General features: G+C 53.0%; 1 protein-coding gene across 4 annotated transcripts in view; it reads left to right on the top strand.

The window, feature by feature from the left end:
* Window positions 1-14,436: 14,436 nt before the first annotated feature.
* Window positions 14,437-25,815, top strand: part of ELOVL1 (ELOVL fatty acid elongase 1) — a 30,741-nt gene continuing 19,362 nt past the window's right edge. The window contains exons 1-2 of one of the 4 annotated variants that reach the window (XM_065408822.1): window positions 14,437-14,491; window positions 22,039-22,113. The gene's annotated coding sequence lies outside the window, so the exon portion shown is untranslated. Of the gene's footprint in view, window positions 14,492-17,750; window positions 17,804-20,444; window positions 20,484-21,101; window positions 21,179-22,038; window positions 22,114-25,815 lie in introns of those variants that run through there. The other 3 variants (XM_065408823.1, XM_065408821.1, XM_065408824.1) reach the window with 3 other exon arrangements.

Raw genomic sequence — 25,815 nt, 5'->3', positions numbered from 1 at the left:
GGGTCAGAGAACTGCTTATTCATCTGCCCCGAGAAGTGAATTGAAGGTGACTTACCTGTAACGGAGATGCTTCGAGATGGACTCTGCACATGGACGCTCCCCGCCCGCCTCCTACTGACCAAAGGGCTTGGGGCCAGAGGGGAAGGGACTGAGGCGGCTGAAGCGCCAAGTCCCTTTGATACCCTCGCCCTGGAGTGTTCAGCATTCGCGGTGCGGGGAGGGAGAGTGAGATGCTCCAGTGGCTACTGGTAGCTGGAGTTCTACCATTCAGGCTCCACCAGCTGGAGTATCCCATTAGCATGAATATGCAAGAACCTCGGTTACATGTAAGTAACCTTCATTTTCCTGGTTTTCAGACATTTGAATTTTGCTCAGCTTAACGTTCTACAAGGGAATGACATGCCACCAAGCAACCCTGACTCTTCATTAATTTAGGGTTTTGCCATTGAATTTCCTAGTTGGGTTGAACAGAAAAAGACATGTTGTTGGTGGGAGTTAGCAGTCATTTTGCCAGTTGTACGTATCATGTCACATGCTTTCCATATCAAACCAGCCAGTCCCCCCTCCCATGAGCTGAGCCCCACCAGCCCTGCTTCAGCAGACCGCCCAAACCATGCCCCAACCCATTTACTGCCCCTTCCAACCTGGCCCCCTTCACATTAGTGTACCCAGCCCCCTCCCCCCACAAGCAGGGAACACATCTTCCTGAAGTCTTCACTCCCTGGTATACAAACGTTTCTATAGCCATTACTTCTCCTGCTCCCTAGAACCCCACTCGCATGCATTGCCGAGAGCAAAGAACAGCTATGTTACAATGGCATGGTCGTCCTGTTAGGGTGGCCACTCACCCATTTCTGGACTAACAGACATCCCGGTACTTCCTGGGATTTGTCCTGGCACTTTCAAAAGATGGGCCTGGGAGCTTAAATTCATAACTTTGCTGGACACTAAAAATCATGGACTGAATAGAGACACTGGATTTATGGCTTATTACAACAATATGTAACCCACTAACCCCTGTTTGTCCTATGCCTGCAGGGGTGTTAATGGGCCACTTCACCTTGAATGGTCCCTTAGAACATGCGCTAACTGCTTATGCTAAAGTTCTAAGCCGGGGTGGCCAACCTGAGCCTGAGTCTGAGAAGAGCCAGAATTTACCAATGTGCATTGCCAAAGAGCCAGGGCCGGCTCTAGGCACCAGCAAACCAAGCATGTGCTTGGGGCGAACAATTTCAGGGGCGGCACAATTCCGGACACTTTTTTTTTTTTTTTTTTTGCTTGGGGCGGCAAAAAACCTAGAGCCCTGCAGAGCCACAGTAATACGTCAGCAGCCCCCCATCAGCTCCCCCCCCCCCGCTCCCAGCGCCTCCCGCCCACCGGCAGCCCCGCCGATCAGTGCCTCCCCCTCCCTGCACCTCCCGATCAACTGTTTTGTGGCGTGCAGGAGGCTCGGCGGGGGCGTGGGAGGAGCGAGGGCACGCCAGGCTCAGGGGAGGAGGCGGGAAGGGGGGGCGGGGGGGCAGGGCCTGTGGCAGAGCCAGGGGTTGAGCAGTGAGCACCCCCGGCACATTGGAAAGTTGGTGCCTGTAGCTCCAGCCCCGGAGTCGGTGCCTAGACAAGGAGCCGCATATTAACTTCTGAAGACCCGCATGTGGCTCCGGAGCCACAGGTTGGCCACCCCTGTTCTAAGTTATCTGTTCCATCGTGTATTTAGCTGTGATACTCTTAGCACTTTTCCCAGACCTGAGGAAAAGTTCTGTGTAGCTGGAAAGCTTTTCTCTCTCACCTACAAAAACTGGTTAAATAAAAGGTATTACCTCCCCCACGTTGTCTCTCTAAGATCCTCGGACCAACAGGGCTACAACGACATGACATACATAAGATCAAAACCAGACGAGTGGCCTCCCTAGTGTCTGATCGTGTTTCAGAATGGTTGGAGGGGGCAGTTTGTGGCAGGGCCAGCAAGACATCACAGACTGGGTTTCTGTTCCATAACACTGACAGCTTTACGTTTGAGAGAGAGATCCTCCGACCCCTGATCAATAGGTGTACGCCCTCTCTGAGAGCCAGCGAGGTGTCAGAGCTCCTAATGTTTCTATGCCACCCCGTACATTTTCTGGTCAGCCACGAACCCTCCAATTTCCTGATTAATGTTCTTCCAACACTGATTAACAGCTTTCATCTCATCCCTGAAGCAACTATTCAGAAGCTCGGCCAACCCAGAGAAAACTATCACAGCTCCTGGACACAAAGCTCTGATGTGGTCCAAATCTGCCCTCATACTTTTTGTGAGGTGTGCACCAGGACTAAAGCCTAGATCATTTCGACCTGAGTGAATCACCACAATCTCCAGTAGCTCGTAAGTCACCGGTGAGAGGCTGCAGAGTGGGCAAAACAAGATGCCAACTCAGACCACTGCTCTCCGTCCCAATCAGCCTGTAGTCATCAACCCCCATGTCATGGTGTACTCCAGCTGCTGACTGTTCCGCTGTGTTCACAGTAAACCTCCCCATAAAATAAAACATGTTATATTACAACAGAGATAAAATGTAACAACAACGTGAGTTACTAAATCTTTACAATCTGCACAGGTTTACAAAGCTTGGGCTTGAATGTCAGCAGAGGGGCATTCCCCAGAGGAAATAGTGTCAGCACATTCCTTCGAGCTACCCAGGCAAGTGCAAAGTGGCTCCATAGAAACCCTCTCACTTGTTTTTTCAAATTGGTGCATGCGCAGTGGAAGCCTTCCAGGCTGCATATCTCTGCAAGTGCAGAAATAAACCTGTTCTTAAACAATGTTCTCAGATTGGGTCTCCCAAAAGTTTAGTGGGTGCCATGCACTGCCTTGGGTAAAACCTGACAGACTGAGACCATTTTAACAAGATCACATCCATAGTTTGATCCCTAGATCTGCGCAAAAAAAACCCCAAAAACAAAACCAAAAACCCACCACTTAAAGAGCTTTTCAAAAATGGCTATTTTTTTCAGGGCTTATTTTGCCTCAACTCAGCTCAAATGGCCCCAAATTTGGGTCACTAACACTACCCTGCATCCTCCTGAGGAACACCAAATTTCAAGGGAATCTGAGTAAGCATGCCAATTTTAGAAAGGTCAATCTTTGCAGAGAAGTAGTGACAGAACCTTCACTGCAGTAGAACAGGAGCACCACTATAATGAAGAACTTCATGGGGAAATTGTAGGGCGTTCTGACATTCGTATCTTTTCCTGCTCGCTAAGCCTTTAAATCTAACAATGTCTTTGTCTTGGTCATGAGCTACCTCAGTGTCCTCAGGTGACCACCCTCCCCACACTCCTACGCGCCTGAGGAGAGAGAAGAAACACACAAGGCAGGACATTTTTCAGATCTTCTTATGAGCTCTGAGGCCAGTTTACAAAAAGCAAGGGATTGAAAAGAGCACATGCTGGAGGAAAGGCAAAAGAACCGAGAGATGCAACGAGAAGTGCACCAAGACATAATGCAGCTCCTCAGACGGCAAACTCAGATGCTTCATTAGTAGGAGCACTGTCAGCAGATCGAGGGAAGTGATTATTCTCCTCTATTCGGCACTGGTGAGGCTACATCTGGAGTATTGCGTCCAGTTTTGGGCCCCCCACTACAAAAAGGATGTGGACAAATTGTAGAGAGTCGAGCAGAGAGCAATGAAAATGATTGGGGGCTGGGGCACATGACTTATGAGAAGAGGCTGAGAGAACTGGGCTTGTTTAGTCTGCAGAAGAGAAGAGTGAGGGGGGATTTGATAGCAGCCTTCAACTACTTGAAGGGGGGTTCCAAAGAGGATGGATCTAGACTGTTCTCAGTGGTACCAGATGACAGAACAAGGCGCAGTGGTCTCAAGTTGCAGTGGGGGAGGTCTAGGTTGGATATTAGGAAAAACTATTTCACTAGGAGGGTGGTGAAGCACTGGAATGGGTTACCTAGGGAGGTGGTGGAATCTCCATCCTTAGAGGTTTTTAAGGCCTGGCTTGACAAAGCCCTGGCTGGGATGATTTAGTTGGTGTTGGTCCTGCTTTGAGCAGGGGGTTGGACAAGATGACCTCCTGAAGTCTCTTCCAACCCTGATATTCTATGATTCTATGATTCAAGGAGAACTGCTATGACTGTCCATAGGCTGACCTGTGATTCATGCAGGAGCAGTGAGCACCTTGGACTTTGCTTTCAAGCTATTTTTAATGTTTTAACGTATTTAATACGTTGGTTGCTTGTACTGCTCAGAAGATTGATTGGTAAAAATCATGATTTATTTACATCTTACAAAGCAGACATGTAGTGTAGTTGTACCTGTGTTGATCCCAGGGTATTAGAGAGACAAGTTGGGTGAGGTAATATCTTTTATTGGACCAACTTCTCAAGCTTTTGAGAATATAAGAACGGCCATACTGGGTCAGACCAAAGGTCCATCCAGCCCAGTATCCTGTCTTCCAACAGTGGCCAATGCCAGGTGCCCCGAGGGAATGAACAGAACAGGGAATCATCAAGTGATCCAGCCCCTGTCGCCCATTCCCAGCTTCTGGCAAACAGAGGCTAGGGACACCATCCCTGCCAATCCTGGCTAATAGCCATTGGTGGACCTATCCTCCATGAATTTATCTAGAGTTTACACAAAGGTCTTCTTCAGGTCTGGGAAAGGTACTCTGAGTGTCCCGGCTAAATGCAAGATGGAACAGGTTGTTTAGCAGAAGTAATTATGCAAATCTTATGCTAAAGAATCTGATCCATCTTGCATTTAGCTGTGATACTCGGAGTACTTTTCCCAGCCCTGAAGAAGAGCTCTGTGTGAGCTCAATATCTTGTCTGTCTCTCACCAGCAGAAGTTGGTCCAATCAAAGATATTACCTCTCCCACCTACTCTCTCTAAAGCAGACATGTGACAGCAAAAATCAGCCCCTCCCACCAGATTCATAACAGGTGTTAACAAATTGTTTAAAATTCATATAGAAGCTAAGCACACCAAACCAATACGCTCCAGGACCCAGGCACACTGTTAAAGTGATCTTGTAAGGCTTCCTTCAGCAGTACAGCATCTTGATGTGATCTTGCTGAGGTCCTTGTGTCTGCTGATTGTGAACAGCCAGAGAATCTTTCCACTTCCCCTGGCACTCTGCTGGTCACTTCCCCCCTCCCCCCTTTGGTTTGCAAATATTATGTAAAACACAACAGGCAGCAATAACAGTGGGAATATTTGGATCACTGAGATCCAGACTAGTCAGGAGGCAGCACCAGCATCCTTTCAATCTACCAAATGCATTCAACAGTCTGCACCTGTTCGAGCAGCAATCAAATCTTTCGTTGCTGCTTTCCAGGCGCCCGGTGTATGGCTTCATGAGCCAGGGAAGCAAAGCATAGGCTGGTCTCCAAAGGTCACTATCCACATTGCAGCCCTACTGATGTGAATGTGCCAGCCTGAGAAAAATGTCCCTGCTTGCATCTTTTCAGACAATCCAGTAGTAAAGCTGCGAGCATCATGCACCTTCCCCAACCATGCTTCGTTCATCTCAGTGAAACATTCCTGGTGACCCACCAGTGTTAAATCACCACTGGAAAGCACCCCTCTTGCTGTATGTACTCAGAAGCAAGGTAGGTGGAGGGTTATAGTCCAGATACATGTCCCATCTGTCACCCCACCATGCTCGAGTTAAGGAAGCCCATTGCATTGAATCCCTCAATTACTTACTGCCCACACTCACAGTCTTGTGCAGCAGGACATGCTTAATGGCCTTGCAGACCTGGTGATGGCAGCTCCCATTGTATCAGTCACCCATTGGTTACCCACTGTTGCAAGCTTCCACATTTCTCCAGAGCAGCTATGATGGGGTCTGAGGTAAACAGGATGAAGTTTAATAAAGACAAATGCAAAGTGCTCCACTTACGAAGGAACAATCAGTTTAACACATACAGAATGGGAAGAGACTGTCTAGGAAGGAGTACGGCAGAAAGGGATCTAGGAGTTATAGTGGACCACAAGCTAAATATGAGTCAACAGTGTGATGCTGTTGCAAAAAAAGCAAACATGATTCTGGGATGCATTAACAGGTGTGTTGTGAGCAAGACACGAGAAGTCATTCTTCCGCTCTACTCTGCGCTGGTTAGGCCTCAACTGGAGTATTGTGTCCATTTCAAGAAAGCTGTGGAGAAATTGGAGAGGATCCAGAGAAGAGCAACAAGAATGATTAAAGGTCTAGAGAACATGACCTATGAAGGAAGGCTGAAAGAATTGGGTTTGTTCAGTTTGGAAAAGAGAAGACTGAGAGGGGACATGATAGCAGTTTTCAGGTATCTAAAAGGGTGTCGTAAGGAGGAGGGAGAAAACTTGTTCAACTTAGCCTCTAAGGATAGAACAAGAAGCAATGGGCTTAAACTGCAGCAAGGGAGGTCTAGGTTGGACATTAGGAAAAAGTTCCTAACTGTCAGGGTGGTTAAACACTGGAATAAACTGCCTAGGGAGGTTGTGGAATCTCCATCTCTGGAGATATTTAAGAGTAGGTTAGATAAATGTCTATCCGGGATGGTCTAGACAGTATTTGGTCCTGCCATGAGGGCAGGGGACTGGACTCGATGACCTCTCGAGGTCCCTTCCAGTCCTAGAATCTATGAATCTACTCCCCACACCAGCCCAGAGAGGGTTGAATTAGGCCAGGCAGGGCAAATCAACCAATTAAGCAGCAAATGAGAGAGATTTAGGCTACCAGGAGCCCACTAATTGGAAGCAACTCACCTGTGAGGGAACTGGTGGGGCTTACATAAAGCCAAGAAATGGGCAACAGAGATAGGGCTGCAGGGTGACCTAGCAGACCCTAGGAGAGAGGGCTCTGACGAGAATATTGGCAGCAGGGTAGTTAGTAGTCCAAGGGCGAGAGTAGTAAGGTCAGGGAAGCTGCAGTCCTGAACTGCTTGCTGCAGGGCCCTGGTCTGACACCCAGAGGAGAGGGAGAGCCTGGGCTCCCTCCCAGCCACGGCTGGGTGGTACTGCCGACTGTCTGAGTCACGGCAGGAGTGACAGAGGCGGGGCAGCGGGTGTGAGGACTGTTGACTCTGCTTGTTCAGAGACACTTGGAAAGTCTCCCACCCTGGAAGGGGAAACCAGTTAGTGACCTGGGCGAGGGCTGGGTCACGAAGAGGAAGCTGGAGCGAGAGGGGGCCGCAGAGTGAGAGAATGATAGAGTGCAGCCGGAGGAAGGTGCGTCAGCCTGGCTGAGCTAATCCCCAGAACAGCCAGTGGGAGGCGCCATCAAGCAGAGAGTGGAGCACCCTGAGACAACAGCACTCATTCTGGCGTGTCTGCGCTGGAGGCTGGGGCGACCTTGGCACACTGATCCAGGAATACGGCCTTCTGCATCTAAAAGTTCTGCAGCCGCTGCTGATCGTCCAGATTTGCAGCTAGTCTGAGCCCACCATATGGTGCTTATTTCACGGGCCCAGAATCCCCACTCCGCCATATGCAGCTGGTCAGTGAACGCTTGCAGCAATGGGTGACGTTGATTTGCTTCCCCACATCATCCCCTTCTCCTGGGTGTTCTCATTTCACTGCTGTACGCCTGGCTGCTGCGGGAGTTATTGAAGTTCATCAAATACGGACGAATCAGACGCCTTGTCTCTAAAACAGACATGAAAACTCCACTGATCAGTTCAGGATCCACGCTTCTGACAGTGAGATGGCAAGAACTCGGAAACTGCTTATGGGCTGTAACAGAGGAACTGTGGGGATTGTTTTGAAAGCCACAAAAATAGCAGATTGTGGGTTGGAGCAAAGGGAATTTGGAAAACGTGACCTCAAGCTCCTAGTGTTATTCTACACACACTGCAAAAATGCCCCACAAGGCAGTGTCCCATATGGTGGTGCAGGGGACACTGGGACCTCTACCCAGAGGGCAGCACATCTTTTGCCAGGATAGCTTCTCACCATAAGGACATATGGCACTGGCCAAGGCAAACAAGTGTGAACACACTCTGGTGACATAGTAAGGTCAGTAGCTGTATGCTGGCAACTGGTAAAGTTTTCTAATGTAGACATGGCATTGGGTGTCTTGCTGCTTTGGTTATACTCATGGTGTCAAGCCTTTCTTCATAATTAGAGCTAGAAACAATTGTTTTTAAATTAAAATTGAGGTTGTGGGGCTGTGTCATACGCGGGTCTCTGCCTATAATTTGGGGTACATGTGTAGTGTACTTTCTCCCTCTGACAGAACATCTCCAATCAATGAAACCCCAAACCCAGCTTGCTCTGAAAGGTCTGTCTCCAGGTCCCTGTGTGAAGCAATACGTTTCAGAATGTTGAGTGCTGTCGCTTCTGCTGGGATGCTGCATGCTCCTCCTGCTTCTGCTCTTGTGTGTTGGATGTGTGTGTGTGACGGGTTGGATCACAGAAACCCCCTTGGGAGCTGCCACCCAATGTACCAAGACTACTCCTGCTTCTGTTTTCCCTGCCAGCTCAGGACTCCAGCACCCTGTCTTGCTGAATTAGACACTCCAGTCCACTTCAACACAGACCCAGGGTCTGAATCACTTGTCCCAAAGCTGCAAGTTTACCTGAAAACAGCTCACAGGAGTGTGCTTGTCTTTAGCACTCAGATGCCCAACTCCCAATGGGGTCTAAACCCAGATAAATCCGTTTTACCCTGCATAAAGCTTATGCAGAGTAAACTCATAAATTGTTCGCCCTCTATAACACTGATAGAGAGATATGCACAGTTGTTTGCTCCCCCAGGTATTAATACATACTCTGAGTAAGTTACTAAATAAAAAGTGATTTTATTAAATACAGACAGTAGGATTTAAGTAGTTCCAAGTAGTAACAGACAGAACAAAGTAAGTCACAAGCAAAATAAAATAAAATGCGCAAATCTATGCCTAATCAAACTAAATACAGATAATCTCACCCTCAGAGATGCTTCAGTAAGTTTTTCTCAGACTGGACACCTTCCAGGCCTGGGCACAATTCTTTCCCCTGGTACAGCTCTTGTTCCAGCTTAGGTGTTAGCTAGGGGATTCTCCATGATGGCTCCTCTCCCTCTCTGTTCTCTTCCACCCCTTTATATATCTTTTGCATAAGGCGGGAACCCTTTGTCCCTCTGGGTTTCCACCCCCCCTCACTGGAAAAGCACCAGGTTAAAGATGGATTCCAGTTCAGGTGACATGATCACATGTCACTGCAAGACTTCAATACTCACTTGCCAGCACACACATATACAGGAAGACTCACAGGTAAACACAGTCATCTGCAGACAATGGTCCTTGTTAATGGGAGTCATCAAGATTCCAAACCATCATTAATGGCCCACACTTTACATAATTACAATAGGCCCTCAGAGTTATGTTTTATATTTCTAGTTTTAGATACAAGAGTGGTACATTTATACAGATCGGATGATCACACTCAGTAGATTATAAGCTTTGTAATGATACCTTACAAGAGACCTTTTGCATGAAGCATATCCCAGTACGTTATATTCACTTTTTACCATATTTTTCTAAAACAATCCCAGTTACATTATATTCACTTATTATCATGTTTTTATAAAACCATATAGACTGCACAACGTCACAGTGTGTTTTCCAGCAGTGCCTGAGAGTTCCCCGTGGGCTCAGCACTGAACAAGCATGTCTTAAGAAGTCAATCCCTGCCCTAAACACTTACAGTTTATAGGGCACCACAGGTAGGTGGAGCAGAGCGTGGTGGGTGTGGTCATAGGGCAAGGAGGTTAACTGCTCAAGCACACTGCATTTTATCATGATTTATGGCTCCCCTCTTCTTGGCCAATACCAGCTGGCAGCGGCTTGCAGGCATTGTGGCCCAGATGAGTTTTCAGAGGAATATGATGGCCGTGACAAAGCAGATTTAGTCAGAAGTTTCCCCAGGGGGACCAGGTGGTGTGGGAGGAAGTATGAAGGTGGTTGTGGGAAAAGCTGTCGGCATGAAGGTGATGGTCAATGTCACAATGAGCCATTAGAGCATCTAGGTACGGTGCCTGGCCTTCTCTCAATGTGCTGTCTCTGGCACCAGGGACAGAAATGGAGGGCACTGTGCTTGGTTTACGGGTTGCTGAGTTAATGACAAATGTCTGGCCACCACGCAGCAGGACCCTCCCACATGGGAACCTGTGAGGGGATGGTCAGTATGGTGCTGCTGCCTGTGTGTTGCTTGGAGCATGTCTACATGCAGGTGAAGGTGTGGATTTAAACCAGGGGTTGGAAACCTTTCAGAAGTGGTGTGCCAAGTCTTCATTTATTCACTCTAATTTAAAGTTTCGGGTGCCAGTAATACATTTTCACATTTTTAGAAGGTCTCTTTCTATAAGTCTATAATATATAACTAAACTACTGTTGTATGTAAAGTAAATAAGGGTTTTAAAATGTTTAAGAAGCTCCATTTAAAATTAAATTAAAATGCAGAGCCCCCCGGACCAGTGGCCAGGATCCGGGCAGTGTGAGTGCCACTGAAAATCAACTCGCGTGCCGCCTTCGGCACACGTGCCATAGGTTGCCTACCCGATTTAAACTGATTTAGCTGATCTGCTGGAAACTTGCGGACACTTTAATTTCAGTTTAAACTGCATTGGTTTCAGTTTGGTTTAAACTGATTAGGAGCAGGTTTAAATTACACTGCAGTAAGAACATCCACACCCAGGTTTGCACCAGTTTGACTACACCAACACTGGTGAAAGTTTGTGTGGAGACAAGGCCTGGCAGACATCTGAACTTGACCTCCATCGATTCATAAGCCTAAAGCCAGAATGGACCATTAGATTGTCTAGTCTAACTCCCAGTATATCCCATCCAGAGAATTTCACCCCATTATCCCATACTGAACCAAATTTCTTGTGTTTGACTGATGTCTTGTCAGGACAGGGAAACTGACTGGCACAAGCTTTAACCCTTACAATAATAAGCTATTAATAATAATAAACTATTCTGGAATAGCTCCCTGTCATTTTATTCACTTTAGTCTTTAAATCGCTCTATTCAGGCATAATCAATGCACTCCCATAGTGGAGTAAAATCACTTTTATTCCAAAATAGCACCCACAGGGGAGCTTTCCTGCAACACCATCCTGGTCTACACAGAGAAATTGACACCCTAAAGCATAACTTGTGTTTGATAAAACCATCTCCTCCAGAAAGGCATCCAGTCTGGGTTTTAAGACATCAAGAGATGGCCAACTCTTTGTCTCAGCTGATAAACCGGTCCAGCAGCTGACAAACACATGATGTGGAGGCAAGGCAGGAGTGTGTATGAGCTGCTCTGTTCGGGGATCTGCTCTCTCTCACACGGGTGATAGTGCTGGAGTGACGGCACGGGGGTGGGGGGCAGCTATAAAGAAATGTAGTTTGGACTCACCCCACCAAACATTACAGTGCAATGCTCGGATAATGAGTGTGTGACCAAAAGCAAGAGAGAGAGCAATAGCTAAGGGGCACATGGATCCTGGAGCGTGCTCTGATGGGCCAGCCGGGGATTGGTACTAAGAACTCCTGGGGTTTATTACTGGTGCTGGAAGTGGGGTATTGGCCAGTAGCCTGAGCAGGAGCATGTGATCAGGACTCCAAGATTCTGTTCCCAGCTCTGCCCTGAATTGCTGGGTGACGCTGGGTGAGTCTCTCTGCTATTCTTCCCAGATGCACATGGGTGTTATTCTTCCCAGCTGCACATGGGCGTTAATCTGCCAGCTGCCCCACAGGGGTTGAGAGAGCAATAATGTCTGGCGGCTCTGATGAAACATGTTCTGTATAAATGCACAGTTGTGTTATTAGATTCAGGCTGCCATGGTAGCAACTCTGGAGCTAGAGAAGTGCAGAGATGTGCTGTGAGGGTACAACCAGGGGGTGTGGCCCCACTGAACTCTGGAATTGAGGTCAGTGCTCCCAGTTCTTGGACAGGACAGTCTCCAGGCTGGAGGTAATAAGCAGCCAGAGCAGGCTCTAGGACTGGCTGGGGAAGGTGATTAACTTCATGAAATCCCCATGGGCTGGGTGGCCCTGAGAGCTGCAAACTGGAGTGCGAAATCAAAAGAAGCGCCCAGTCCTGCCCCCACAGATACTTTCGGGGTGACTCTGGGTTTCCTACTTCCTCAGTTTAGGGGAATGACTCAGGGTGGGGTAGCAGTTCTGCCAGCAGCCAAACCGTCCTCCCACAGCACCTCCCGCCCACTGGCAGCCCCCCATATCAGCTCCTACCCCTCCCCCCAGCGCCTCCCGCCCACTGGCGGCCCCATCGATCAGCTCCTCCCCCTCCCCAGCGCCTCCCGCCCGCTGACGGCCCCACCGATCAGCTCCTACCCCTCCCCCCAGCGCCTCCCGCCCACTGGCAGCCCCCCATATCAGCTCCTCCCCTTCCCTCCCAGCGCCTTCCGCCCACTGGCAGCCCCCCATATCAGCTCCTCCCCTTCCCCCCAGCGCCTCCCGCCCACTGGCGGCCCCATCGATCAGCTCCTCCCCCTCCCCAGCGCCTCCCGCCCGCTGACGGCCCCACCGATCAGCTCCTACCCCTCCCCCCAGCGCCTCCCGCCCACTGGCGGCCCCATCGATCAGCTCCTCCCCTTCCCCCCCAGCACCTCCCACCCGCTGGCAGCCCCACCAATCAGCTCCTCCTCTTCCCTCCAGCGCCTCCCGCCCGCTGGCGGCCCCATCAATCAGCTCCTCCCCCTCCCCCCCAGTGCCTTCTGCCCACCAGTGGCCCCACCAATCAGCTCCTCACCTTCCCCCCAGCGCCTCCCACCTGCTGGCGGCCCCCCCCGATCAGCTCCTCCCCCTCCCCCCCAGCACCTCCCACCCGCTGGCAGCCCCCCATATCAGCTCCTACCCCTCCCCCCAGCACCTTCCACCCGCTGGGGGAAGGACCAATCCACTCCTCCCCGTCCCCCACAGCACCTCCTGCTGCTCAGCTGTTCAGTGGCGGGCAGGAGGCGCTGGGGGGGAGGGGGAGGAGCAGGGGCAGGAAGAGGTGGAGCGAGGACGGGGCATGCTTGGGGGAGGGGGTGGAATGGGGTGGGAAGAGGGGGGCAGGAGCAGAGTGGAGGCGGGAAGAGGCAGAGCGGGGGTGGGGCCTGGGGCGGAGCGGCGGTTGAGCACCCCAGGGGAAATCAGAAAGTCGGCGCCTGTGGTGTCCCATCCTGGCAGACGATGACCTGGCCTCACTTTCGTTTGTTATCCCCCGACTGGGCTACTGCCAGGTATGAAAGCACTGGCCCGAGGGCACTGCAGGTGTACAGAACGCTGCAGGGCCCCCTCAGCAACTCATGCCACTGCCAGCACTTCAAAGGCCGGGCCAGGGCAACTGATCCTCCTGGGGAATAATCTGAGGCCCCAAAACTCAACGGGAAGAAGAAATGCAGGGAACCGAAAGAAATGAGAGAGCCCAAGAGGGGAGCAGAAGGGAACAAGACACGTTGCAATGGAATAGGGCTAGAAACAGGCCACTGGTATTTGGGGCTGTCGGGACAGAGGCATCAGGGAAGGAAGGCCATTGTCGCCATTGTCTGTCTCAGGTAGATAGGCACAAAGCGGAGGCAGTCCAGGGAACAGCAAGAAAGTGAGGGGCTGACGGACTTGTTGACCTGGCAAGAAACGCACAGCTTGGCTGTGCAACCATGAAGGGAGAGAGACGAATTCTGCAGGGCGGCAAAAGGAGTAAATGGATGAAATGAAGAGTGGAACAATTTAGGTGGAATATCAGGCAAACCCCCTGACGGGAAGCTGCACCAGGCTGGGGATCAGGGCCGGCTCCAGGCACCAGCGGAGGAAGCAGTCCCTGGGGCGGCCCGTGCTAAGGGGCGGCATTCCGGCCATTCTTGGGGAGCACAGTCCGGGCGGGTTTTTTTTTTTTGCTTGGGGCAGCAAACATGGTGGAGCCGGCCCTGTTTGCAGGGGGCAGCGATTGCTACCATGCTGCCGGCCCTGCTGGGGATCGATCACCTCAGGGAGCCCCTGCACTGGGGGCTTTTAAAACTGGGCTGCCCCAGACCCTAGGACAGGGGCAAACGGCTCTGCTCGTACAGCGCCGAGCACAGTGGGGTCCCAGTCCATGGCGCGGGCTCTTGCCGCCAGGGGCCACACCGCACAGAGACAAATGGGGTCCCTGCAGTGCGAGCTCCGGGGCGCCCCCCGCGGTGGGGCCCGGCCTGGCTGCGGCCCGAGCGGCTCCGCCTGACACGCACCGCCCGAGCCCCGCCGCCGCCCGCAGACAATGGAGCCTCCAACCCGCGCACGCAGAGGCGCCGCCGCCCGCGCGAGCGGAACGTCCAAGCGGGCCGGGGCCGGGGGCGCGGGGGGGCGAGCCGGGCTGTGCGCGCGCGCGCCGGGAGGGGGCGGTGACGGGCGGCTTCCCCCGCCCCGCCCTGCCCGGGAGGGGCCGCCGGGCCCGGCCGGGCCAATCAGCGGCCGCCGAGCGCCGGGGGCGGCCCCCTTAGCGCTGGGGTGACAGCGCGAGCCGGCCGCGTCGCCAGGGCAGGAAGCGCCGCGAGCTCCCGGCAGCGCCAGGTGGGTGAGTCCTGCTGCGGGGAGCGCCGGGCCCGGCCTCCGCCATGGCTCCGGGGGCGCAGTCGCATTGCCGGGAGGGGGGCGCAGGGCTGGTCCCCAGCAGGGCTCTCTGCGTTACCTGGGGGGTGAAGGGCGGGGAAGGGGGGCACAGGACCAGTGCCCGGCAGAGCTCTCTGCATTACAGGGGGTGAATGGTGGGGAAAGGGGGCACAAGACCAGTGCCCGGCAGGGCTCTCTGCATTACATGGGGGGTGACCAGACAGCAAATGTGAAAAATCGGGACGGTGTGGGGGTAATAGGCGCCTATATAAGACAAAGCCCCAAATATCGGGACTGTCCCTGTAAAATCGGGACATCTGGTCACCCTAGGTGGGGGTTGCAGGGCTGGTCCCCAGCAGGGCAGTGAGGGGGTTGCAGGTGGAATAATGTGTGGGGAGGGTACTCTCTGCACTGCCATGGTGGGAGAGGGGGCTGAGCACAGCTATGCAGGAGCATAGCTGGGGATCTGATTCCCAGCCCGATCTCTTGCTGGAAGCCCTTGTGCTGAGCTCTTGGGGGAAGAGCAGGGTGGCTCCTTCTGGGTGATATGCTGCCCCCGTCGCTTGCTGGGGAAGGGGATGTGAATCTGGTCCATTTCCCCCCAGCACTGCACATTGTGCCCCTGTGGTTGGCAGTAATAGTGTAGTGGTCTGAGTCAGCAGGGCTTGGAATTGGCCAGAGAAGAGCTTCAAAGACTCAGATTGATTCAGCCAACTTCACAGGGTCTGCTACGATTATCAGCTCTGACCTCCTGCATAACACGAGCCAGAGAATCCCACCTACCGATTCCTGCATCAAGCCTATAGCTCTGCTTTGGGCTCCGGCCTGGCTTTTTGAAAGCCCTCCAATCTTGAGTTGGCATCAACTTTACCCATTCCCTGGAGGAAGCCCTTTCTCTCGCTTGCAAAACTTTCCCAGGGCCAGGCCTGTGTTCCTTGGAGAGAGGTTTCAGGTGCGATAACCCCTGCCCAGCGATACTCAGACTGAGGCTTGTGATCCCCAAGTAGCTCTTTTTATGCATCTCCTGTGGCTCTTTGCAGCACATGATATCAAAACAGTGTGATTTAATTATTCACCAATCAGGATGCTTTTACTATGTTGTTAGTGAACTGTAGTTGATATAATAACACTTGGTCAGTCACTTTGCTGTGAGAATATATATGTATATACTCCCCTGTCATATTGCTTCAGCATGACTAGATAGTACTATAGCAAAGGGAGGGAAATGAATTCACACCATTGTGGCTCTTTTAGCTAATGTTGATCGCTAATCTGGCTCCTGGACTACTGAGGTCTGAGTATCCTTGCTCTTGGGCCATGTCTACACCATGGGGACTATAGCAGCACAGCTATGTAGCTATGTAGCTATGTCGCCATAAGCCTGCAGTGTAGGCACAGCCTACAGTGACAAAAGGGGTTTTTCCTCTCACTGTAGGAGTTGCACCTGCCTGAGTGGCGGGAGCTGGGTCAACAGAAGTGTTCTTCCATCAGCTTAGCAGCAGCTTCCCCCCGGGGTTAGGTCAGCATGGCTGGGGTGCACCCTTCGCACTGTAGCTAGTCAATTTACATTTTAAGTGTAGACCAGGCCTAGGTTAATGACAAGTCACCACAAGTGGAGTCAAGTGGGTGGTTGTGTGGGAAGAAATGGGACCAATAATCAGAGCAAGTTGATGCATAGGTTAGCTGTGTGCCTGCTGCAACAAGTACCTGCTATCAGCTGACAGGCCCTGGAGGCCTCTTGATACAGATGACTCTGGGTGGAATAATGTGATGATTCTACAGAGTTTGTGCCAGTGGCAGGGGGCAGCTGTGAAAAAGTGGGGAGGGATATGCTTCTGTGAGATTGTGAAGGATGGACATTTTTAGAGCAGAGGCAGGAGGCAATGATACAATAAGATGGTAGATGCAATAAGTGGGGCAGAGATATGTCATGAGGAGTGTTAAAGGTGAGGATGAGATGCTTGTGTCTGAGGAAATAAGGAATCATAGAATATTAGGGTTGGAAGAGACCTCAGGAGGTCATCTAGTCCAACCCCCTGCTCAAGGCAGGACCAACACCGACTAGTGGAAGTGGAAGCCAGTGGAGGGACTTATAGAGGGAGTGGGAAGGGGAAGACAGAATTGTGACACATTGAAGTGATGTGCCTGGAAACTGATTTTTTTGGCAGCAGTGTTTTGACTGGGGTGGGTAGCTGAGATGTGAGGTGAGGAGCAACTGGACAGAGGAAAAAGATGCAAAGATTCTTAGTGTACCCTCAGAGTGTGGCTCTCTGGGGAGCTAAGCTAGCGCTCCCCCCCATCCCCCCACTTCCAAGTACTGCTGCAGTTTGGGAGCAGGGGCTTGTAACATCTGAGACGATCTCTTCCCCTGTAGTAACACTAACACCTTACACTTACAGTCCATACCACTCTGCACAGCATGGGAATCCCTCCCCTTGCCAAACTCAGGGCTCTGCAGAGAGTTCAGGGCAGGAAGGCGAGGATGGTGTCCCAGTTAACCTGCAGGAAGGTGGAGGACCTCACACTGGGAGATGTCTGAGATCCTGTAGCAAACATCCCTGCACTTGTGAAAGGTGTTATGGGATTCTCAGGCTGTCTACACTAGCACTTTTGTTGGTATAACTTATGTTGCTCGGGGTGTGGGGGAAAAAATCACACCCCTGACTGACACAAGTTTCACTGACAAAAGCGCTGGTGTGCACAGTGCTATGTCAGTGGGAGACGCTCTCCTGCCGACATAGCTACTGCCGCTCGTTGGGGGTGGTTTAATTATGCTGGCAGGAGAGCGGCTACACAGGAGACTGCTGCAGCTGTGCCATTGTAGGGTGTAGTTGTTCTGCTGTAAGGTCTGTAGCATAGACATAGCCTTCGTGTTCATAAGTGTCTATGTCTGTGTAGAGGCTCAAGCTGAGCTGCCTCTGTTTTAAATGGAGGATGCTGGAGTCAGTGTTCTCTGAGGGCCCTTCTGCCCTGGAATTCATCTCCCCCGCCCCCATATCCCAGTTCTGTTCATTTTAGTGTGTCCTGTAAAGACCATCCATCATCCTAGGCCCTTTGGAGAGGGTGTGGGGAGGTGCCACTTCTGTTTTTCTTGTCTGGCAATCTCTTGATATGGGGGTTGAGATGAAATTTAGATTTATCATTTTTAAATATTTGACAAAAGCACCTAGATCCCATTCCAAGCTCTTTCTATAAAAACAATGTTGAAAAATTGGAGAGGGTGCAGAGAAGAGCCACACGAGGGACTGGAGAGCTGGAGAAAATGCCTTAAAAGTGAGAGAGTCTTAAAGAACTCCAATCCGTTTAGTTTGTTTATTAAAAAGAATCAAGAGGTGACTTGATTAGCGTGTAAGTACCTTCATAGGAAGAAAACAGCAGGTACTAAAAGGCTCTCTAATCTAATGGAGAAAGGCACACGAGGATCAATGGCTGGAAGCTGAAGCCAGACCATCAAATTAGAAATTAGGCACAAATATTTCCCACTGAGGGTGACCTACTACTCGAACAAACTCCCAAGGAAGTGGAGGCCTTTCTGGAAGAGGTGCTTTAGTCAAGCACAAAATATCGGTCGCAATACCAGGGTAAATGAATAAAATTGTCTGGCCAGTGATAGACAGGAGATCAGACTAGCGGTATGTCTACACTGCAATTAAAACCCACAGCTGGGCCATGCCAGCTGACTCGGGCTGTGGGGCTGTTTAATTGCAGTGTAGGTTTCCGGGCTTAGGTTGGAGCCTGGGCACTAGGACCATGTGAGGTGAGAGGGTTCCAGAGATCAGGCTGGAGCCTGAGCCAGTGTCTACAGCCCAATTAAAGAGCCCTGCAGTCTGAGTCAACAGGTGCCAAATTGCATAGATGAACTAATGGTTCCCTCTGGCCTCAAAAAAAATCTGACTAAATAAAGCTCCTGAAGTATCACAGGAAAGATGGCAGTTTCAGGAGCCCGAGCCCAAGGCCAAGACACTAGGATCTGGACTCATTGAGGCCTTCTCTAGATGAGGATTTAATAGGGACAGTCCCGATGCTTCGGGCTTTTTCTTATATAGGTGCCAATTACCCCCCACTCCCCGTCCTGATTTTTCACACTTGCTGTCTGGTCACCCTAAGATTTAAAAGCATGATGTATGCATGTTACCAACCAGTGCTCAGGACTAGTGTAGGCATGGCACACTGCCTGTAACATGCGCTGTCCTGGTTGGCATTTGTAATGTTGGCTAGCATCACGCTTCTAAATATTCGTCTAGACAATGCGCTGATGAATCCCCATCCTACTCCTGCAGCATTGCACCTCCTAGTACCACACTGGGGCATCGGGGTCAATTTGGTTTTGTTACCATGTCACACTTGAGGTCTCTGCTTTCAAGTTTCTACTTCCCATTAAATATTGTCTTGGCGGTGCCTAAACTTTCCCAGCCCTCTAAGAGGCTCTCTTTCTAATTTAAGTAATCAATTTGGCTCCAGTCATTGTAGTATCTGGTGCTGCTGAGGAGACAAGGAGTGGAAATCAAGGCCCACCAAAGGGGGGGTCACAGGAAGCGTTAGAAGCCTCCATAGAGTCATGCAAGCATCTCTTTGTGGATATGTCTGAACTCTGAACCTTTGTAATCCCCCATCTCTGATTTGAACTGTAACTTTGCTCTGTTGATTGTGGAGTTTGTGGCTCTTAAGTGACTTTGGCAACAGTGCATCATAATGATGCAATATCATGGGATGATATGTGAGACAGAATGGAGGATGGGGAGTGTTTGGTCTGAGAAGATCTTTCAGATTAGCCTAGAGGTGGTGCCCTGAGAATTAAATATTTATGCTACCCTCCTGGGACTGAGCATGCACCCTCCAGCAAGCAGCACTAGCGGCCCCTTGTTATCTAGAAAGTTGTCCCTGTGTGAGAAGCCAGTTCCACTGAAACCCTCTTGACCCCATGAGTCTTGGGTGTGTTGGTAGCCATGGGGAGAGGGGCTTATAAAAGCTGGCACTTCCCTCTCAGCAAATCTGGTAGATGGGGGCAGGGCACAATACACATTTTGATATATAGAGTGCAAGAGCCAGGATGTGACCTGAAGCCTCCCTAGAGAGCTCAGTCCTGTGGCCTGCCAGGACCCCTGGGAATAACTGACTACTGGGAAGGGGGGTCCTGCCCCATAAGAGAGGGCATGAGGGTGACCGCAACAGAAGCCACAACCCCAGGAGGGGGCAGAAGCGGCCTGTGCTGCATGGAGGCTGGGAAGGCAGCTGTGCCTCTTCCCACAGGGCCCTCCTCCACCTGAGCTGGGGGAGGCTCCCAGCCCCTGCCCACCTGCTGCATCCTGCCCCCTCACAGCCTTCCCCTCCCCCCTGTCCTCTCCCCCACCCCCTCCCTGACAGCCCTCTGCCCCCTCACAGCCCTGCCCCTCCTCCGCCCTCACAGCCCTGCCCCCTCAGAACCCCCTCCCCTCTCACAGCCCTCTTCCCCTGCCCCGCTTCCGGACAGCCCTCTGCACCCTCACAGCCCTGCCCCCTCAGAACCCCCTCCCCTCTCACAGCCCTCTTCCCCTGCCCCCTCCCTAACAGCCCTCTGCCCCCTGCCCCCTCAGAGCCCTCTCCCCTCTCACAGCCCTTTACCCCCTCACAGCCCTGCCCCCTCCCTGACTGTCCTCTGCCCCCTCAGAGCCCCGCCCCTCCCCCTGCCCTCACAGCCTCCTCCCTGACTGTCCTCTGCCCCCTCCCCCCGACAGCCTCTGTTCTCGCCCCCCCTCAGCCTCTGCCCCCTAACAGCCTCTGCCCCCTCCTCGCCTTCTTCTGCGCCCGGGGCGGGGCCGCCGCTGTGATTGGCCGGGCTGCCCCCTCCCGTGGCGGGGCCCGGGGCCCAGTCGGGCCGCCCAGCGCCGGGGGCGCCGCCCGCTCACTGCGGCCGGCGGGGAGGCTGGGCTGGGCAGGGCTGGGCAGGGCAGGCCGGCGAGCGCTCCGCGGCCCGGTGAGTGGGGCCGGGCGGGGGGTCTGAGGCCCGGGGCTCTGGTGCTGCGTAGGGCGGATCGCGCCGGGCCCCGCGCTCGGGAAGGGCCCGATGCGGGGCCGCGGGGCCTGGGCCGGGTCGGTCTGTCCCGTGCCTGGCCCCGGCCCCTCTCCCCGCAGACGGGCCGCGGGGCCCCGCCAGAGCCCGGGGGTCGGTGTCTCATGGCCCCGCGGCCGCTGGGTCCGGGCCGGTCAGTCCCGTCCCGCCGGTGCCCTGGCTCTGAGCGCGGCCGGTGCGGGAGGGAACCGAGCCGGCTGTTCTCCCGTGGGTCCCCCGGGCCTGGCCCCTGGGGGTTGGCCCGGGGGCGCACTCGGCTCCAAGCAGCCGGGGGCTGGCGCCCCGGCCGGGCTCTGCGCTTCCCTGGGTGTCTGTGCAGAGCCGGGTACTGCAGCCGGGCTCGGGCTCCGGGCCCGCTGCCCCACATCCGCTGCAGGGCGGGCCCGCAGAGCCAGGAGTGCGGGGAGCGGGGTGACGCTGGAGTGTGCCCACCCTGGGGGGAGTGCCGGGGCGACGGCCCAGCGCTGCTTGTGGACTGGGATCGTCGGCGAGCGCAGCCTGGGTGCGCCTGGCGAAGAACTGCTGAATGGCTCTGGCCAGGAGAAGGGAGTAGGAGTGCTGGGTGAGCCGCCAGGACGGGGTAGGGGTGCTGTATGGAGGTAGGAATTTGCCACGCCTGAGGGGTTAGGGTTGGAGGTCAGCAGGGTTGATCCTGAGTCCCTGCAGAAAGGGGTTCTGGCTGGCTTTGGAAGGAAGCCTATTGGCCTCTGGCAGCTGGCTAAGCTAGGGAGACGTTGTTGCTGTGGGTTTCCTAGATAGTGGCAATATGTTGAGGAGGGGGTGGCTCTTTACCTCTGGCTGTGGGGCTAAGCTGGCCTGACTCAATTGTGTGCTCCCACTTGGTGCAGGGACTGCACATACATGTTCCCCTTGTGCAGAAAGCTTCACCATCTACCCCAGCCGCAGGTTGAGTTCTGTCCAGTGCCCCATACCAGGTGCAGCCTTATGTGATTCCAGCATATAGGGTGAAAACATGTGTATGTCCCAGGCATGAGCTAGTGTCATTTCAGTCTCCAGGCACACACCCTGCCCCACATGCTTGCCTCAGCCCAGGTGCTCCAACAATAGGAGCTGCAAATGTCAAATGGGTGGCACAGATTCCTCTTCGGGTTTGCCCTCTGATCTCTCCAAGGCAAAGGAGCCCAGTGCCATCTTGTTCTTCCTCTGCATTCACACCCTTGCTTGTCTCTGCTACTCCCAATCCTCCACTCTGAACTTTACTCTAGGCTCCCATCTCATATACCTGGCCTACCTTGGCAGCCTTGTCACAAACCTGATGGCCCTACCCCTTCTGAGCACCTCACTCTGCCTGCATCATCTCTCACTGGGGTACTGAAGCTTTTCCCTAGGGCCACCGCAGCTCTATGCTGGACCATTCTCCCTGACCCCAACAGTTGCTACTGCTTTCCTCTCTCTCAGTGGGTGCCTCAGTTCTAAGGGAGTTCCTGTTTCATTACAGCTAGCAACACATCTGTGACCTGGAGAAGAATTCAGGGGCCCGTTCCTGAGAGAGGCATCTTTGATTGGAGAAAAGGTAAAATTCAGCTGGGGCTGCATCAGCAGCGCCCCTCTCCTCTTGGTTTCAAATTCATGCCTCCTGCACTCAGAAGCCAAAGCTGGAGGGAAGCTGCATGTGTTATATAAATAAGGCCCCTGGCCCAGGTTGATATGTGGCTGAGGGGAGTTGTTTGGGGGCACAGAAGATCGGATCTTCAGTTGGGAACAGTGACATGTGACAGTGCCCACCTCTTGCTGCAGGGCAGCATGCTGTCACTTTGCAGCTGAGCCTGCAGCAGTTGCCATGCTCAGACCTCTGCATTGCAGGGCAAAGGCAATCTGACTCTTGTGATTGGCTGACTGCTTTGTAGCATGAGAGCTCCTTCTCCCTTCCAGGCCACTGCATCAATGTCCCATTGAGAGATTCCTCCTCCCCTCCCCATGCTGGATGGCAGTGCCAGGCCTTGTGCGCTGCCTGTAATAAAACATTGGCTTTCATGAGATCCAGCTCGCGTAGGTGCATGGCCTGTGTGTGGGTCTCTCTCTGGAACATCTGTGGGAAGGAGGCTCTTGGGACTGTGCAGCACTAGCACTGGGAGGCCAGTGCCAGACTCACGTGAAGCTTGTGGCGTTATCATGCACAGGGGATCTGTGCTGCCGCTTGTGTAGGGAGGGGGTAGAGGAATTTCTAATCTCCTGGACCATATAATTCAGTAGCTGTCAGCCCCCACTCCTGGGCGGGACTGGGGGTGACTCAGCAGCTTACTGTCCCGCTTCTTCCCCCTCTGCATGCGGTTGCCTTTCTTTAGAGCCTTTCCTTAGGGATGTGGTCGGCATGCATGGTGGGTGAAGTGGGGCTATACACGGAGGCATTGGGGAGATGGTGGGCAGTTCTTGTGTGTGCACCTGGGCTTATGCCTGCTGCAGCAGGAGTGGCAGTCTCTCTGGAATGCTCTGTGCAGCTGCCCCTGGGATGACTTGCTTTGTTCTGGGTACCTTAGTAACTAGGGAAATGGGAGAATTCAGAGATGCTGGAGGCACGAGCCTGGTGAAGAAGTGGCTGTGGTGGAGAGGGGTGAAATGAGAGAGGCAAGTGGCAGCAGGGGTGATAAGCAGACTGGGCTGGTAGTGGGGGAACTCCTCCTGTCAAGGAGCTGAGGAGAGTCTCCTTGGGAAGGTCTCTGCCCCAGGACTGAAGGGCAACAAGCATTGTGTGAATGGCAGGCATGTATCCTGCTGCTGTGGGTTACAGGCTCTGGGCTGGGCCCTCTTCCCACCTTGCAGAATGTGGGCAGGGCAGATTCCAGGCTGGGCTGACCTTCCAGCCAGACCTGCTAAACAGCTTCCCAGGGATAGAGGGCTCCCTGAATCAAACAGCCTGCCTAGTGGTATGGGGCTTGAGTGACACTGCTGGACACTGTCTCATGAGCATGGGTAGGCAGACGGGTGCTAGAGGGGCTCAAGCTAGCATGCTAAAAATAGCTGTGAGGACATTGTGGCTCTGGCAGCGAGTCAGGCTAGCCATCCGAGCTCAAGCCTGGGCGGTTGTATGGTCTTGAGCTCGGGTGGCTAGCCTATGGGAGTGTCTACACTGGAAACGCTGCAGTACTGCAGTGTAGACACTTACTACAGTAACGGAAGGGGTTCTCTGTCTCTGCAGTAAATCCACTTCTCCGGGAGCTGGTAGCTAGGTTGATGAAGAAAAGTCGACCTAGCGGTGTCTACACTGAGGCTTAGATTGGCTTAACTATGTGTCTCAGGGGAATGCTTTTTTCCTACTCCCTGGGCAATGGCGCTAGGTCAACATAAGTTTGTAGTGAAGCTCTGCCCAAGGCGCAGTGTCCGTACAGCCATTCTTGGCATGCTAGTGTGAGTCTGTCTGCCTGTGCTGGGAGGCTTGCTGCCTGCTGCACTGTAGACACGCCCCTAGAGCAGGGGTAGTCTATTTTTTGTCAAGGTCCAAATTTCTTGGTCAACATATAGTCAAGGTCCAGACTCCAGAGGAGAAAAATCATTCTGCTCCCCCCCCCCATCATGATGATAATAAGTAAATAAGATTTTGGGGTCTGCCCAAAAGCGTCTGGATTTGGCCCACAGTCCCCCTATTGACTTCCCCTGGCTTAGAGGTTAGTGCATACCGGTCAACCTGCGATTCTTTGTTCCCGTGACAGTGCCCAGCCTTCAGAGTAAGCTGCTGCATGCTCCTCTCTCTACCACACCACAGGTGTGGAGCTGCCAGGCCTCTGCTGGGTTCTGATCTGTGCCGTTTCAGGGGGGATGAAGGGAGGAGTAATGCCTCTAGGTATGAGAATTAGATGTGCTTCCTCCCACACAACTCTCTGCCCTGGGGGACCAAGACCCAATTCCCCACTCACTCCAGAGCAGGTAGGACAACTTGTTTGTTTGTGGGGAGTGGGTAGGAAGCCCAGTGCTTCCTGAATCTCTGAGCCAGGCTGAGTCTGTCTTCCTAGTGCTGTGTGAGTTGGGGAGAGGCCCAGGGTCTCTTTCAGATTGCATTGCCTTCTCCCCCCATGTTGGTCTGGATTTAGGGGAACCTCCTATTTGCCCCACAGAGTAATAGCAGGGAGGACAGGCCTTTCCTGACCCTGTTGCACAGGGTCAGCCTGGGTGCTGATCCCAGCTCTGCCTCTGTGGCCTTGAGCTGTCAGTCTGACCGTTGTTGAGGTGGGGCTGGGGAGCCTGGGTGAAGATGCTCGGTGCCTTGGGTTTATTGGGACATGTGATTTCCCCATAGAATTGGAGCCCCTCCCGGGTGTTAACACCAAATACCCTTTGCCCTACATAGTTGTGGGGGAGGGAGATGCTGGCTGAGCGGAAGTGACCTCTCAGAGCAGGGTGTGGGGCCTGGGGTCTTGGATGTTGCAGAAGTGCATTCCATAGCCTAGTTCTGGCTCCTAGGTAAACTTTCTTTCTCCCCCCCTCCATGCTCCCTTTGTTGGCTGATAGCTGCATTCTGCTGGGTGGTAGCTCTCGGGGGAGGTTGTGCTTGCATCTCTTGGGTAGCCAGGGTGGGGTTTCAGTCATCAGAGCCCTCGAAGTCTTTCTCCTGGTTCTTGCTTTCCAAACCCTTTAGTGTGCCTGTGCCCTTCTCCAAGCTCTCTGTTCAGTCCCTGTCTGTGTGATGCTGCAGCCAAGGCCTAGCCAGGGCAAGAGAGTGGAGTAGTAACTGCTAACTACAGGGCCTGTCCCAGCAATCAAATTGAAGCCTTGCAGCATGGAATTTGCACTCTCGTGTGTTTCAAATAACCGAGGTGGGTGCTGGTGAAGCCCTGTCTGCTCTCACCCAGTAGTGGGCTCCTCTGGGGCTTTGGCCCAGGGAATGGGACTTCCGGCTCTGCCTTTGGAAGGCTGTCAGCCTAACCCATGTGCCTGTCAGGAAGCTGTTCCCCTTGGGACTTAACTGCACTCTTCCCTTCCTTGTTGTAACACTGTTCCTCCACTTTTGCCCCAGCTAGTTCTGTTCTGCCTTGACCTCTCCACTCTTTAGATATTTGTATAGAGCTGCTGGGTTCCACCACCTTAATCATCCTTGGGCTGGGCTGCCTGTGGCTGTGCGGTCTAATCTCCTGCCCACACAATTGTTGTTGATTACTAGCACGGTGGTGGAGTTTCCACAATCCCCATAGGTTGCAGGCAGCTCAGGGCAGGAAGAGCTCTTGCTCGGATATCGCTGATCTCATCCCTTCCTGCTCCAGATGCTCTGCCCAAGCCTCTGTAG

Source organism: Emys orbicularis, chromosome 8 (genome assembly GCF_028017835.1).
Source record: "Emys orbicularis isolate rEmyOrb1 chromosome 8, rEmyOrb1.hap1, whole genome shotgun sequence".
Taxonomy (NCBI): Eukaryota; Metazoa; Chordata; order Testudines; family Emydidae; genus Emys; species Emys orbicularis.
Note: the sequence above shows the minus strand (reverse complement) of the source record. Positions and strands in the feature narration are given on the sequence as shown.